The sequence below is a fragment of the Cavia porcellus genome, unplaced genomic scaffold, assembly GCF_034190915.1.
Source record: "Cavia porcellus strain 051 isolate PalLab524CR breed Dunkin Hartley unplaced genomic scaffold, mCavPor4.1 scaffold_32, whole genome shotgun sequence".
Lineage (NCBI taxonomy): Eukaryota > Metazoa > Chordata > Mammalia > Rodentia > Caviidae > Cavia > Cavia porcellus.
In genome coordinates, this window is record NW_026947515.1 from 4,299,943 (window position 1) to 4,315,876 (window position 15,934).

Below are 15,934 nucleotides of genomic sequence, written 5' to 3' on the forward strand. Positions count from 1 at the left end.
GCATAGAAGATGTGGATCTGGGGCAGAAGGGAGCCAGCTGAGTGAGAGGCCTGATATACCTGGGGAACTCATCTGTGGGAGGGGTGTAAGCTTTTTGCCCAGTCTTTAACAGCATCCAGCCACAGCCTCTCCCACCCACAGTGGGGCACTTTGGGCCCAAGGAGCCATTAGAGGCTGAAGAAGTCTCTGTGAGAGGGAGACCTTGCATAGTTGTATCACACTTGTACTTTCTGACACTTCTGCTTGCCCCTCCCCATTGCAGTAAGCTTGGTGAAGGCAGTGACTGCTATATTCCATTTCATTGCACTCAATGGATCAGGGCTGCTGCTCCATGAATATTTGAGAAGTGAGAGGTCAGTTGGTATCTGTCTTGCCTCTCTGCAGTCTCTAGCTTAGGCAGTGATCCATTGCTTACCCACTTATGCATTGTCTGTACCCATACTGAGTGAGGCCTGGGGTCTAGAAAAATGGCTTTTAGGTGAGCAATATTTTTTCTGCTGCAAATGGTGACTCTGTGGCCTCCAAAGAACACTGTAACTCAAAAGGGCAGGAGTTGCATCTGCTCTGCTTACAAGGTCACGGCCAAAACCCAGAAATGTGTCTGCACACAGTGTGTCTTTATGCATATTTGTAGCATAATTAAACCTATTTGCTCTTCCATGATATCTGACAGTCATGGATTCTTTGCTGTACTCAGGGTTTCCTGTGTTGAATAAACCCTGAGGCCCATCTAGTGACACTCCAATCTCCTTTCCAAAGAATAGAAAGCTTCTCCCAAGTATTGGTCAGTAAAGGGAATGGAAGATCATTCACGGGAATCAGCACAGCCTCTACTGTAGGTCTTCATGGGGCCATGCCACAGCTAACCACTTTGCATGGAGCCCCCATTTCATCCCCAGTGACCCTGAGTTCTCAATGCACTCAGCACCTCATCGTTCAGCATTGTAAACTGGGGTTGAGTGATCAACTTGCACATGGCCAGGACTTGAATCTGCAGGTGGCCAAGTCTCCCTGGGCTGCTAAGGTAAGAACTCACATTCTCAGCTTTGGTGCCTACAGGTCTGAGATGTCAGCCATGGAGGAAGCCAGAGAGGAATGGCCGGACCTGGGGCAGCTGTCCAGGAAGGCTAAGTCTAGAGTCTCCTTCAGGCTGTGAGGTCCATCTGCTTGCACCTGGCTTGCTGTACAGACATCTGCCAGGCTCTCTGCTGGTTGACTTCCAATCTGTGACGAGACAGTGGGGAGACATGGAATTGGTGTCGTGCACATGACTTCTCAGAAGGGTTGGAGCTGAAGCAAAGCCCACACTCTAAATTGTCCACAGAGGCTTGTGCTACAGGGCTCACTAAGGAATACTACCATGATCACATCACCTTGATAGAGGAGAGGCAGAAAAGAAGTCTATGCATTAACAAAACATATGAGTTTTAAGACGGCCTCCAATTTTAGAGATGAGAAAACTGAGGATCATTCTAGATGTCCAGATCCATTAATGAGGCCCCACAGAATGTTCCCCAGTTTCCTAATAGAATGTCCACAGGAAGGAACTAAGCTATTCTTCCATAGCCATGGAAGGTGAGCAGCTGTGTTAACTGTTCTTTTCTTGTAGTCATTTAGCCCTGAGGCTTCTATGAAAGGAAATGCGGTGCCTGAAAAATTCCTGTAAGACAAGCACCAGAGAAATGGACAGAGTGGACTGACATTTGAGGTGAGCACATCTCTGGTGAGTTGATGATGTGTAAGAGCTGGGGATAGGATGGAAAGGCAGCCAGCTAATGGTCCATGGACACCAGGCCTAGGGCTGAAAATGAGATACAAGTGCAGAATGCAATCATGCCAAAAAATGAAGTGACTTTGTGTTTGTGTCCCATTTCCCCTTCTCCACCAATGTGTGTACAATGACCTTACCTGTGACAAGGTAGACACTGAGTAGAGAGCATATGGTATTTGAACACTTGGAGTCTAGATTCCTTGAGAGCAGGACCACAGGCACAGTGTTTGACAAGTCCTGGATGGATGTGCTTAAACGGTTAATCTGACCCTAAATTCCCCTCAGTACTCTATGGGCTGCTATACAGTCCCTTCTGATGACACACCCTGCACCAGAGCATATATCTGTTGTTATTCTGGGTACCATGTCTTTAGCAGGGACATGTCACACAGGGCCCAGGGGCCAGCTCCATACCCATGTCCTGTGTACAGCTCTGTTGGGCCAGAGTCCTGAAGCCTGGAGAACACCTGAGGCTCTGAGAAACCACAGGATTTACTTTGTTAAACAACATAAACTTATGTTCCTCAAAGACAAAAAGCACTATCCCAGACTTCTACCCAGAAGGACAGGAGATGACTCTGGAGGCTGTGGATAAACATGGCCACTGCCCTTCTCCTCCTGCCAGCCCTGTCCTAGATGGGAATGTGAACATGACAGTGGCCCAGGCTCAGTTTCCCTGTCCCTGCCCAGGAGCATCTGCCCTCAGTGCCTGCCCTCAGACCCCCTCACACTGATGACCTAGGGAGGGAATTGTTTATGCAGACTTACAGTGTTGGCCAGGCCTAAATATCCTTGTAATTGAGTCTGTGTCTCTGAGTGGCTGGTGGCAGAGGCTAGGGACATCTGGCCTATGCTCCCTCTTCTGTCTGGGTGCCTGGGCACTGGGCCTGGTGAATCCTGTCCTGTGCTGCCTTTGATGGTTGGGCAGTTCCCGGTGAGCATCCTGAAGTATCTTGGCTGAATGAACCATCCTCTCACTTGTTCCCAGGTATTTTTCCCATGGCGAGTCCTGAGGCTGGGGTTTTGAGGCCTGGGAAAGCAGCATAACATATTGACTGATCACTCTCTCTAGCCAAGTGCCTGTGAAGGCAAACTGTCACCAGACCAAGGTGCTTGGTGACCAGATCCTTCAGAGTTCTGTTTAGATCTGTTGCCAAGCAAATGAGGTCATACGCTAGGGTCCATAGCTGGGCTGCCACCTCTAATGCCCAATTTATTTTTATAAATCTGTTCTCCATAGAAAGAGCAGGTGAAAAACTGGAAAACTGAGTGTGGTTTTACACTTTGCTACACTTTGAAAATTTAAATGCAGCAAACATGTAGATGCTTCAGATGTATCAGGCATGGTGCTAAGCACATAATTCCATCCAAAGGGTCCCTTGTCTCTGAAGATGAGGTGTTTAGTGTCTTCACTTAGAGATATGTCATATTTTCAGGTGACTTCCTTTCCTGGGCATATGGTAGTTTCATTTCAATTCCATTAGGAAGCATGGAGATGTTCCCAGATTGCCCATAATATTTTTCCTTGAAGGATGTGAATGTTTCATGTTAAAACTTCTGCATGTCCAGGGGAGGAGGATTCCTAGCAAGTCTTCCTCTCACATGCCTATGAATGATTACTTATGAGTCCTTGGATGTTTACCTCAGCCACGCACTGTAGTTCTCCATACTATGCAGCCTGTGAGGGGGGACAGCAGGTGGTGAGAGCAAGGGAAGGCTTTGCAAGTCCATGAACATCAATGCCCCGTGTGGATGAAGGACACATGTGTGTCACTCCTGGGGAACTTGTCTGCTAGCAGCTGCTATCACTTCCTGTCCTCCCATCCCAAACAGACCATGAGCTTTGTGTCCCTCCTGGGTAGTTTGCCTTTCCTGTAGGTGATGGTTCTGAGCCTGTTTAGTGGCAATGCTCTTTGCTTGGTAAACTTCATGCAGTGTCTCCATGCTGGGCTCCTCCTGTGCTGTCACTACCTGCTATTATGGGGATGAACCAAACAACTGCAACTTGTTCATGCATGTGTCATCTATGTGCTGATGGGCATTTGTTCTGTTTATGACTTGATTCTTGAAAGCAGGGTACCACAGCCATTTTTATTCATGTTCTTGTGTGTATATACACTTTTATTTCAAAGAAAAGTGCTTGAATGTGAAATTACTGGATCATATTTCTGTTCTATGGCTACCTTAGAAATTCTTAAAGTATCTTTGGAAGCAGTTGATTGAAGCAGAGTGAAATGGTTGGTTTTTGTTTTTTTTTTTTTTTATTATGCTATACTATGCCATGCTATGTTATGTTCCACTATGTTATGTATTGGTTCGGATTTTGAAACTCCTTCAGCATGTTTTCAGTGCTTTCTGATTTGACTTTGAATAATCAACCTGAGAAAATATAAGAATATAACATAATCTGACTAATTTTGCTTTGGAGAAAATTTAAATAGGAAAACCCAGTGAGGGATGTTGGTGCACACCTCTCATTCCAGTACTCAGAAGGTTGAGGCAGGGGGATTGTAGTGAGTTTGTGGTCATCCTGGGCTACAAGGTAAGATGAAGACCAGCCTGAACTGCATAGTAAAACCCTCTCTAAAAACAAAATAAAAGAAAGAAAGAAAGAAAGAAAGAAAGAAAGAAAAAATAATATAAAAATGAAAACTTGAAAGTCACATGTCAATTGAGAAATCAAATCTTTGTGAGGTTTTCTTGTATGTGTTTTAGTCAACACAACTAGCATCAGATTTACCATCATGTAGGCATTGATGTTCTAGCTGGTGTTTGCATTGTTTTAATTTTTTTAAATTTTTTACTGAAATGAGTGCAGATATGCTACTTAATATACTGTCTTAGGATATGAGTAGCTCAGTATGAAGAGAATTTGATCATTCTTATTTTTTCTATCCTAAATTTATATTTTGAACAAGAATTTGATAAAGGGATTACTACCTTTTTTGAAATAATAATAAGCATCTTATAAAGATACTCTTTTTCAGTGTATAAAATGGTAAAAAATATTATAGATTAATAGTGGTTAATGTACCTTGCACTGGGATTTCTGGAATTTCTAAATGATGGATATTTTCATACATTTGTAAAATTATTTACAAATTTTAAAACATGGTCTCACTAATTTTCTAAGTTTCCCAGGCTAGGCTTAAATGTTTCCTCATTTTTTCTCACCCTCCCAGAGTGCTGGGATTACAGGTGTACATTATCCTGCATTGGCAATTAATACTAATGTTTTGTATTCATGGAATAAAATGTTCAGCTTTGGTTTTTAGACACTTTGCAGAAAGAGTAGATCTACTTAAGCTATCTGTTACCTTTCTAGCCTGCAGTTTCTTTCACAGAATAAGACTGAAAATCCCATTAACAGTGTTTTAGATTCTCTGCTTTTTAACTGTGGTCAGCATGTGCTTCAGAGCATCACTCTAATTGCCTTCTGCACTATGACTGAGGTTTGGTGTCCTTGAAGCACATTCTCTTTTTATTTGATCCCTCCTGTAATTTGATTATTGTTTGAATTCGGACCCCCAGAAAGGTGTGAAAGTTAAAGCTACTTGGGGCACGCTGTCCTCCAGAAGGCCAGGCCAGTGTAAAACATTATTCCCTGCAGTCCTACTTTCCAAGGGTTTGTTTTGGTTTTTGGATATTAATTTTTGTTTCCAATTTTTGCTCTGTTCATCAGTGTGTCTGTCCCTGATGTCTGTGGGTCAGTGACATCAAAGGAAACAACACATTCATTAAGGGTCATATTTCATTTTACTTAGAGATGTAGCCATTTTCTTTGGTATCCTCAAACTAACCCTACAGTGTATATTCTTGTGACTAACTATTTTCAGTTATTTAGTCTTTTAAGCAAAATATTCTCATCATGCTGCTTCTACTGAAGGAAACTGTAGCAGCCATGAGCCCATCTCTTATTTCAGGCTCCATGCCTTGACCAGCCTACAGTGTCCCCATTTTCTGAACTGCTCCACAGCTGTGGTGAGTCCACATGCGGCAGTTGAGATCTGCACCTGAGTGGAAGACTTCAGTCAAATTGGGCTCTGTAACAGGATGACCTTCTTGAACAAAGGTCCCCTGAGGGAGCTAAGGGGCCACAGGCCTGAAAGGAGGAGCTCTGGCAGCAGGGCCATTCCAGGCATCTCCTGTCCAGCCTGCAAGCTGTGCTGCTTTGCTGAGAAGCTCACTCATGGATTAGTAGCCCTGAATCTGGGCCTTTCTTGCCATGGTTCCGGCTAGGTGTCATGGTGTCCAGCACCTCTGCCTGGTCCATCTTCCCCACCTTCAGATCTCAATGGAGATTTGCACAGCTTTGGGCTTCCTTTTCCAGGCTGCCACTCTATGTAGAAACTACAGGTGTGAAATCTGTGACTATGAAACTCAACCTGTATACATTTAAACTGGAAATTCAACATCTAAGGCTTCATTATAAAGAATGAGGCTGACAACACCCATATTCTCTTCTTACTCAGCCTAGCTGTGAATAGTTAGAAACCACTGAATGTACCACAGCAGAGCTGCTGCATCAATTATAAAATTACAGCTACTGAAAATGCAGCAAGAAGGCCTTGTCTCAGGCCATGTCCCCGGTGTTACCTGAGATGACAGAGAGTTTATGGCCTGGCCCTCTTTCTACCCAGCAGTGAAGACAGAGGGGGCCACGCAGCAGGTAAGGACAGGAAAGAGTGGCTCATCAATGGCAGACTGTGATCCTCGGGGTATGCCTATTTCTTTTTTGTCCATTTTTCTATACCATTGTGTTAATTATAGTGGTCTATTCAACATTACTTCTATTCAGTTTAGTTAACAACAAATACTGGCTAATAACTTGAATAGGTAAGTGAAAATGGATGATTTAATTACATTATATACAAGGAAATTCACAGTACATACTTCGAATATCTATCTATATCTGTGTCTGTGTGTGTGTGTGTGTGTGTGTGTGTGTGTGTGTGTGTGTGTAAAGGAGTCTTGATATTCAGAAAGGCAACACTCTGTTTATCACTATCTCTAACACATGAGGTCATGCAGAGCTCTTCCATGGTGCAGTGGCACTAGAAGCCACTATGTGCATCTGGGCCTGCTACTGCCAGAGGACAGCAAGAGATTTGGTTCAGTGTTTGTTTTTCCAACAAGGAAGTCCTGAATCACCCTGCTGCCAGGCAGCTCAGGGAGTGAGCAGCATGCAGAGGAGCCCAGCACTGCCTGCCTTACACCCCTCTCCCCCAAGTTATCCATGCTGCAGCCCTGCCAGGGTGCAGCCAAGACTCTGCCTCCTCAGCCCCAGGGCCCTCAGTTCCTGAGTCCTGGCCTCAGCCTCTACCAGGCTTCAGGTGCTGCCATGTGTTCAGCTGGCATAGTGGGTGGGGCACACTCTCAGCCCCACATACACAAAGATCACTGACCACACTGACCCTTCCAGTCTGCAAATTTTGACTGAGGTTTTGGCCTTGGAACAATACACAAAATTGTCATTACCTTTTATTTTTGTTCATTTTTTAGTGGTTTCTTTCTTTATTTAAATATATATTTAGAATTGCATTTTGCAAAAAACCTTTATTTGTCTTTTCATGCCCCAGTTAACTGAAGCTCTTACAAATTTCTACTGCACTTCAAACCTATATGCTTGAATGCTCAGAATCCAATCTGCAGCTTCATAGCATGGTGGAAACAAAGGAGAAACTGAATTTGGGGATATTTCTTTGCCTTCTAGCACCTTGAAGAGAAAACCTGGACTTGTGTCTTTTTACCTCCAAAATATAGGCTTCAGTACCAACTGAATCTGCCACTGAAAAAATGAGTTTCCTGCATTTATTTCAAACAGTCTCACTTCCCCTCAACTGGATAAGCACATTGTCTAAGATTTCTTATGCCCAAACTTGAAAAATGAGTTCCAGTAGACAAGAGGCTGCTACCCATCCTGAAATCATGATGGGATTTTATGTAAACATATAGTCCTGCCCACACCCTAGCAGTCATGAGCTGAGAGAGGGGCAGATGGCTTGTGCAGATAGAAACACCTAGAAATAGTCAACCAGCAGCTGCAACAAGCAGGGAGCAGAGCTGCTGAGCCTTCACTGTTGAGTGATGGAGAGGTGTGGTAGGTTTTGCCCTGGGTTTACTGATGTGGCTTGGTAAATCCAAGTTGTTGCAGGGATTATTCTTCCAAAGGAAAATCATGTACATGTATCATTCATTTGCCATTTTCTTTTGCATTTATGGAATCTGCATGCATGAGATTTTATGCCTCTGCCATTGCAGACCCTTTCATGGGCATTATTCCCATGTCTTGTCAAGGGCTAGTTTAATTACACAACATGCAGAGCACTTTTCTCAGCCTTGTTTCTCCAGACCTGTGCATTTTCAATCATTTCTTCAAAGGAAGCTAAACAATTTTGTTTGAGAAACCTTCAACTGTGTTGCTGTGCTTCTGTGTGACTTCCTTGCTGCCAGACCTGTAAAAGGCAGTGAGTTGGACCTGCTGGAGGGTTATCCCCAGAGGGACATGCTCTGCACAGCTGTGCCAGGAAGGGCTGCTTATTAGGTGACTGGCCACCCTGACATCCAAATGTCCTTTCCCTAAGCTGGTCTTGGTTTTGGGAAGCATTGGATTGCAGTAGAGACACCCTGTGCACTGGCTGGGTCTTGGAAAGCCTTGTGCTACCATGAGGTTGTTGGTTCCTAGACCTTCACCTCTGTGGCCCTGGAGCCAGTTAGTTCCAGCAACCATGCACAGCATCCTCCACGTAGCTCTCCTGTGAACCCTCTATGTGGAGGCTAGGGATGGTCCCAGTTCCTTTCTGCTTCAAACAGAGTACTGTGAATCAAACTCTTGAACAGAAATCTCGAAAAGTTGTGCAAGTTTCTCTCTGGGAGAAATCTCTGTTCTTAGCCCTGCATGCTCCAGGGACACCAGTGTATAGCTCTGATGGGAGCTGTGTGTCAAGGTTCTGCTCTGCACCCCATAATTTCATATGTGCTGTTCAGCATCTGCCTTAGAACCTGCCATCGAATGGGGACACAGCACATCTCAGGGATCTGTCCCCTGCGTGCTTCAGCTTTGGGAGGCTCAATACTTTCTGTACTTGTTGGCCATGTGTGGTGATTGCCTTTGAGTTACAAGAATTTGTCACTTCTCTCACAATGTGGACTCTTGAGACATCTTTCACACCTGTAATAACAATCATCTATCTGAATATTTGTTGTATGGAAAAGTTTCCTGCTGTGGTCTTTACATTAGTCTTGTTTCTGTTTTTCAAATGTGATGTATCAGAACTTTCAATCTCCCTTCTGGCACAGAAATCACTGGAAAGCTTTTCCAACATGAAAAGATAACTATATACAAAATGATCTCTATGTTTTCCCTGTAGACTTTGTCTGGAGTTTTCTCTTCTATCAAAGAGCAATAGCAGACAGTCTCCTCCAGTAATGTTTGGACAAACAGAATCTGATGCATTGATATGAAAGATTCAGAGTAGCTAATCACATCGAGAGAAGTGTTAGAAGCACATTGGGACTAGATGGAGAGTACAGGGCTATGGATGGGTCCAAAACAGCAAAAGCTGAAACTCGACAGATGTGAATATTGTACAAATTGGCGATGCGCTTATGATAGGGCTACTGAGTTGAACATGTTGAAACTAATAAAATCTTAACTGTTAATTTAAATTAACTTAGAATGTAATGTTTAGAAGAACTACATAAGAGTAGAAGTGCAAACTGAAAGAAATATAAGGGGTACAAGAGGAGGGAAAGGAAAGGCAATACTTTGCAGGACTTGGCCTTATGCAGAGCTCAGGATGTTTACAATGGTGCCAGTAACAGCCCCAGCTCTGAAATTCATGAAGTCCTGGTACTGAACTGGGCATAGCTTTCACATTGATCACAGAGTTGGTGAGGTCACTGGAGGTGAAGCTCGCACAAGCTCAGCAAGTAGGACTTGAGCTCAGTCAGGTAACAGCCCTGCCTCAGAGGATGGAGAAAAATCACCAACTGTCCTTGATCCTTGCAGGCCCCAAAGCCTCCCAAGGCCTCTTGAAGACAATTCTGTGCACAAATTCACCCCAGAAAAGTTTCCTGTTCTGCGTCACCCCACTCACTTGTGCATACCCATTGTTGCAGAAGGCCCCAAGTTTGAAAGTCTTTCTCCATGTAAAGTTACACATGCCCTCCCCAGAGAATAATAGAACAAGGTCAAACCTTGCTCACTATAGTTCTCATCTTCAGTGAGTTCAGGTTGTTCCAAAAGACTCAGTTTAGTTTGGACTGGGTGTCCCAACTTGGTAAGCAGCACGTTCCAGGAGTCAGTAAAGGAAGCACTGGTCCTAGGGAGGACAATTGTAAGCAGCAGTACAGGTCCGGCCTCCCTCCCAAACTGCCCTCCCAAGGCATCCTGTGGAGTTTGACACCAGCCTCTTGATCCAGCTACAGAGAGCCCAGACCCAGCCATCACTGTGCCCTGAATGGGGCAATGCTGACCCAGGCAGCCCTCCCATGCTAATGGAAGTCCCTGGACAGTGCTGTGACCAAATGTCCTCCATTCTTCAGGAAGCCTGAAATGCATCTCCCTTTCCCAACCTCATGGCATGTTGCCTCTGTGAGAAAGAGAGTGCTGTATTCAGTGTTACTCTACTCTTGGGTACTCTACAGGGTGTTGCTCTCTAACTATCCGAGAAATGCAGATGGAATGTGTCCTGCCTGCCTTTTGTTCATCTTCAGTTCATATAGTGATGCATCACTCCATTCTATGTGGCTTCCCATGACATCCCTCCTCTATTTTGTGTCCCCATGTACAGAGGCCAGGAACATAGTCTATAATATTGATAGTATTTGGTCCAAGTTGATTGTGTGCCTGGACAAAATGAAAGCACAGGAGAGCAATGGTTGCATCTGCTCTTGGCATTGCATCGTGGTCAGTGCCTGGTACACTGATGATTTAAAGCACCCTCCAGCTCCTTCCATGATGTCTGTGTGGACCTGAGTCCTCTGGTATCCCCCAGAGATTACTGCTCTGCATACCATAGAAGCCCATGGAATGACTCTCTGGTGTCCTTCACAGTGAAGAGAACAGCTTCACCGAGGCAAGGGTTCCTTGGTAGGAGGTAAAACTTCTGCATAGGAAAGAAAAAACAGCAGTGTAGCCAGGGTGCCATTTCTGAGGAAAAAAAACCTGCTCCTTCTGACTTCCTATGTAAACCTAGGTAAAACATCATGCACTATAGAGGTCATACTGTCATCTGCTTTCTAGGGCCATCATCAGAGGTGTGAAATGACATTTGTGAAAATTGGAAGCTGGTATCCCAGGTGCATAATGTATAGAAATAGAGGAGAAATCCAGGAAGCGTTGGGATGGAGGTGAATACAGTGTGTGCCAGGCTGGTTCCGCCTGCCTGCTTGTGGAAATGACACTCACCTCTGGACATGTTTACCTGGTGGCATCGTGAGGAGACAGAAGTTCATCAGTTTGGCCATTGTTATGTTCCCTAAGCAGTGCATTACTTCTATGTATTGGTATTTTAGCCTCAAGTGCAGAAAGTTATTGACATCTCATAGAATGACACCTGGGTACAGCCTGGAGAGTGATAGCAATCAACCATGTTCTAAAGGTGGTCAGCCAGACTATAGCAGTAGATTTGGAGTTGATTTTTAAAAAATGCCTAGTGAAATCAGTTGAGGTTTGAGTCTCTGTAATCCCAATGCTCTACCAGACTAGGGCAAGAGTGTCACATATTTGAACCCAGACTAAACAACTCAGCTGCACAGTGAGACTTGGTGTCAAATTTAAATTTCAAAAACTAAAAGGGGCTGGAGATGTCGCTCTGTGGGAAGGCCCTCAGTTCAACCCTCCTATATAAATACAAAACTTATTACCTTGTGAAGAAGCTCAATCACGTGGATTCTACAACTTCCTTGGGGCAATATGGAACAAAATTCCCCGAGGAACCTTAAGCTGTGATTGTCCAAAATGGTCTGAGATTCAGTAATTTGTAAGAGAAAGTGAGTCAAGTTGTAGGCAATGTTCATCCATCTTCAAGAAGCAGAGGTGAGGCCTGTCATGATGTTGTGCTGTCTGCTGAGATGTCATAGGGATGCAGTGTCCCCATGGGAACACCACAGCTTGTAGAGCTACATTTGCCAGAGGTCACCATGAAGCTCTGTGCCTGGACACTATATGCAGACCCATGGACAGTAACTGGTCCTACCCAAGGTTCTATGACCGTGACTGAAAAATTCCACTGCTAAGAATCTAACACACAAAATGAGATTTACAAAGGTGGTTGCTTCCTATGGGATAGAGCTTGACAGGACTCTGTCTCCACATCCTAGATGCAATCCGTGAGGAGTGTTCCCTGAGACACACTCCCCACCCAACAGTTAAAACACTCATGCTGACCCTAAAATGAGACTGAAAGAGTAGCACCTAGGAGGGAGGCCACTGTTCCTGGATGGAACAACAGCCACTATGTCCTATATTATTCACTCATATTGCATTGTGTATTTAACCATAATATGTATTTCTTGCCCTAGAAAAGAATACTGGATAATTTACTGAATCTGTGATTGAATAACCAAGGACATTAGCTTAAGATTCTGCCTTCTCACAAAAAAGCAACATTAAAAAGTCACATCCAGCACCCTCTGTCTGAAGAGAAACTTGATGGCATTGATGTGGAAAATGTAGCAGAGGTAAATTATGAGGACATCAGATGAGTGGTGGCTGGGAATTGCTTCTGCAGTTGCAGGAGGAGAAAACATCACTGATATTCCAGGGACCTCTCAGGAACAAACCTTCCCACTGCCTCTCAGAGGCAGCAGTGTGCATGAACACAGCCCCAGTAAAGCCTCCCAGTCTGCATCCCCAAAATGACTGCTGAGGGGCTCATGTTCCTGGGTCTCCCATCATCTGGACACATTGCTGAGTTCCCTAGCACATTCCCTACCCTAAAGGCCACAGCCCATATCCCAGGGGTCCTTACCCAGTGACTTAGGCTCCAGGATCATAGGAGGCTCCAGGTGGCCCATGAGAAGCTTGGCCTGGGGAACCACCTTGGAGTTCAGCTCCAGTGAGGAGTCAAGGACAGGAGATGTGGACCTGGGGCAGACAGGGAGGCAGCAGAGTGAGAGGTCTTGCTTCTGTTCACACACTACCTACATAGGTAACCTTAGGGAGGGCACCTGGACTTCTAGCCCAGCAAGTGCAGGATCTGCTCCCACTGTCTCCCAACTACAGTGTGGCACTGTGGGCCTTGGGAGCCCTGAGAGGCTGACAGAAGGCTCCATAGGAGGCAGTCCTTGCTTAGTGGTATGACACCACTCCCTTCCTCAGGGAAGCCTGACACTGTCTCCCTGTCCTTCCCCACTGCATGTCAGCTCAGCAAAGGCAAAGACTGATATCTGCCATGTTTTTGCACTCAAGGGCTCAGGGCTGGTGCTCCATGAATATCTGAGAAGTGAGGGGTCATCAGTGTCTGTACTGCTTTTCTGCAGTGTCTAGGTCAGGCAAACATCTCTTGCCTAGTTCTCTTTGCCTCTGTACGACTCCTCCTGCATGGTCTATACCCACATCTAGGGAGGCCTGGGACCCAGAAAAACTGCTTTGAGGTGAACAATGTCTGTTCTACTGCCAATGCTGACTTTGTGACCTCCAAAGAACATCAAAACTCAAAAGGGCAGTGTTTGTACCTGTTCTGCTTACAGGACCATGGACAATACCCAGAAAAGCATGATCACACAGGGTGTATTCATGTGTATTTGTGACTTGATGACATCGGCCCACTTTCCAATGATACCTTTGGGCCATGGACACTTTGCCATCCCCAAGAATTCCTGTGCTGAGCACACCCCGATCTCCAATCTCCTTTCCAATGAATAGAGCAGCTTTCCAAAAGGGTGGATCAGTGGGGAGGGGGTGGAAGGTCATCCCTGGGAATCAGCATAGCCTCTGGTCTTCATGGGGCTAAGACCACAGCTGTCCCCTTGCCATGGAGCCCCCATTTCCTCCTCAGTTACCCTGCATTCTGCATCCACTCAGCACCCCTCTTTCCGTGTTGTAAACTGAGGCTCTGCTGCTTGCTCATGGCCATGACTTCAATGCACAGGTGGCCAAGTTCCAAAGGGCCTCTCAGGTAAGAACTTACTTTCCCAGTATCTGAACTTTTCCTGGACTCAGTGTCTCTGAGTGGCTGGTGGTTGAGCCTAGGGATAACTGTCCTGGGCTCCCTCTTATCTCTGGGAGCCTCTGGCCTGGGGCTGGTGAGTCCTGGCCTGAGCTGCCAATGATGGTTGGGTGTTTCCAGGTGAGCTTTCTGAAGCATCTGAGACAAGTGAACCATCCTCTCATATGTTCATAAGTCATGTCCTAATTTTCCTTAGGGCTCCTTACAATTGCTTCCTTCTATCCTAAGCAGTGCACCTGCTTTTTGTCTCTGGGAATCACTTTTTATTTTCTAGAGGTGACAGGTCTGTGACCACCCACTATACAGAGTGTTTTTGTTTTTGTTTGGGGGGAAGCTAATAGAGTTTTTTCAGTCCTCATAACCATGTGAGGTGTCCCATGTGCGGCTCCCTGTCAGTGGCCGAGCCATCACATCCCACTGTGTGAATGAACCACAAATCCTCATGCATCCATCAGCTGAGGCCCTGTGTATTGTTTCCAGTTTTAGTCTTAAAAATAAGTTTGCTGCAGTCATTCTTGTGTTTGTATAGCTGTAGCACTCATTTCCCTGGGGAAGATACTTAGTGTGAAGTTGAATATTCCATGCCTTGAATGTTTAACTGTCTTTCAGAGTAGTTCTTCAAAACAGAATTAAGATTTCTGGCTCTTCCTGTGAGTATTTTTAAACCCTGCTCTTATGTTTTTCAGTCTTTTTGGGTTGATTTTATAAAATTTACCTAAGGAAAGGTTATTTCTATTACACGAAATTCACCATATTTTGACTTTGGTTAGAATTTTAAAGGTGGACATAACCTCAAAATACTGTATATATGAATATATGTAAATCACATATAATTTTAATATCACAAAATTTATGCTATGTGATGATTAATATTCATGGTCACCTTGATGGGCTTGAGAGCTTTCCAAGGGATTAGTAAAGTGTACTTCTGGGCTCATCTGTACAGGTCATGGAAGAATGATTCTATGTACTCCATCTGGTCTCTGGCCCCTTTCTCCCAGGCACTGTGCCTCCACTCTGCTTCCTGGCCACCACGAACTGTGCAGCTTTGCTCCATCACACCCTCCTGCTGTGATGTCCCTGCCTTGGAACCAGGCAGGACTGACTCCTCTGAAAGCATAAGCCAAATTAAACTTCTCCTCTTCTCAGCTGTGGGTCTTGGATTCTGTGCCCTATTAATGGGAAAGCTTGACAAAGACAATTGTTTTTATGTTTACATGTGTGCTTCAACCTACACAGCTTTCATAGAATTTACCATAATTTCACCCTTACTTTCTGGTCAGATGTTGGAATTGTTTTCAATTTTTTTTACCCTTTTAAATGAGATATTCACAAATATGCTGTTAAATGTATCTTTTCTGATTTAGAGATTTTGTGACTAATGGAATTGTATTATTCTAAAATGTAAATATTTACTTAGTTTTTATAATTCCATTTATATAAATACCCAGAACAGGCAAAACCTTAGAAAGCATGGTAGTCATCTGTGGCTGAGTGTGGGCAATGGAGAATGACAGTTTAATGAACCTAGGTTACCACTAGGGATGGTGGAAGTGTTCTTTAACAGGCATGGTGAGTGTCTCACAGACCTCAGTGCATGAAATGCCACTGAGCTGTGTGCTCCAGGACAGATGCTGAATTTTAGATTGATTTTTACCTTAATAAAGAAAGAACCACAGATGAAGAGTCTCCCTACCCCTGACTACAGACCTATAGAGTGGGAGCCCCCTGAGGACAGAACTGGTCATGGAAACATTTCCCAAATGCTTCTTCTTTTCCCTCCTCTGCCCAGAATGAAGGGATCAGAGATGTGTTACTGAGTGTAGGTGAAAAAACAAGTGTGCACGGTCAGGACACTTGAGGCTTCAACTGAAATTTTGTCCTTTGAGTGATATATGGGATGTGTGTTATGATCAGGACCCGGGAGCACACTACTCATCAAAAAGTGAACAGAGAGTCACAGAAATGTCCCTGAATCCATTCATCT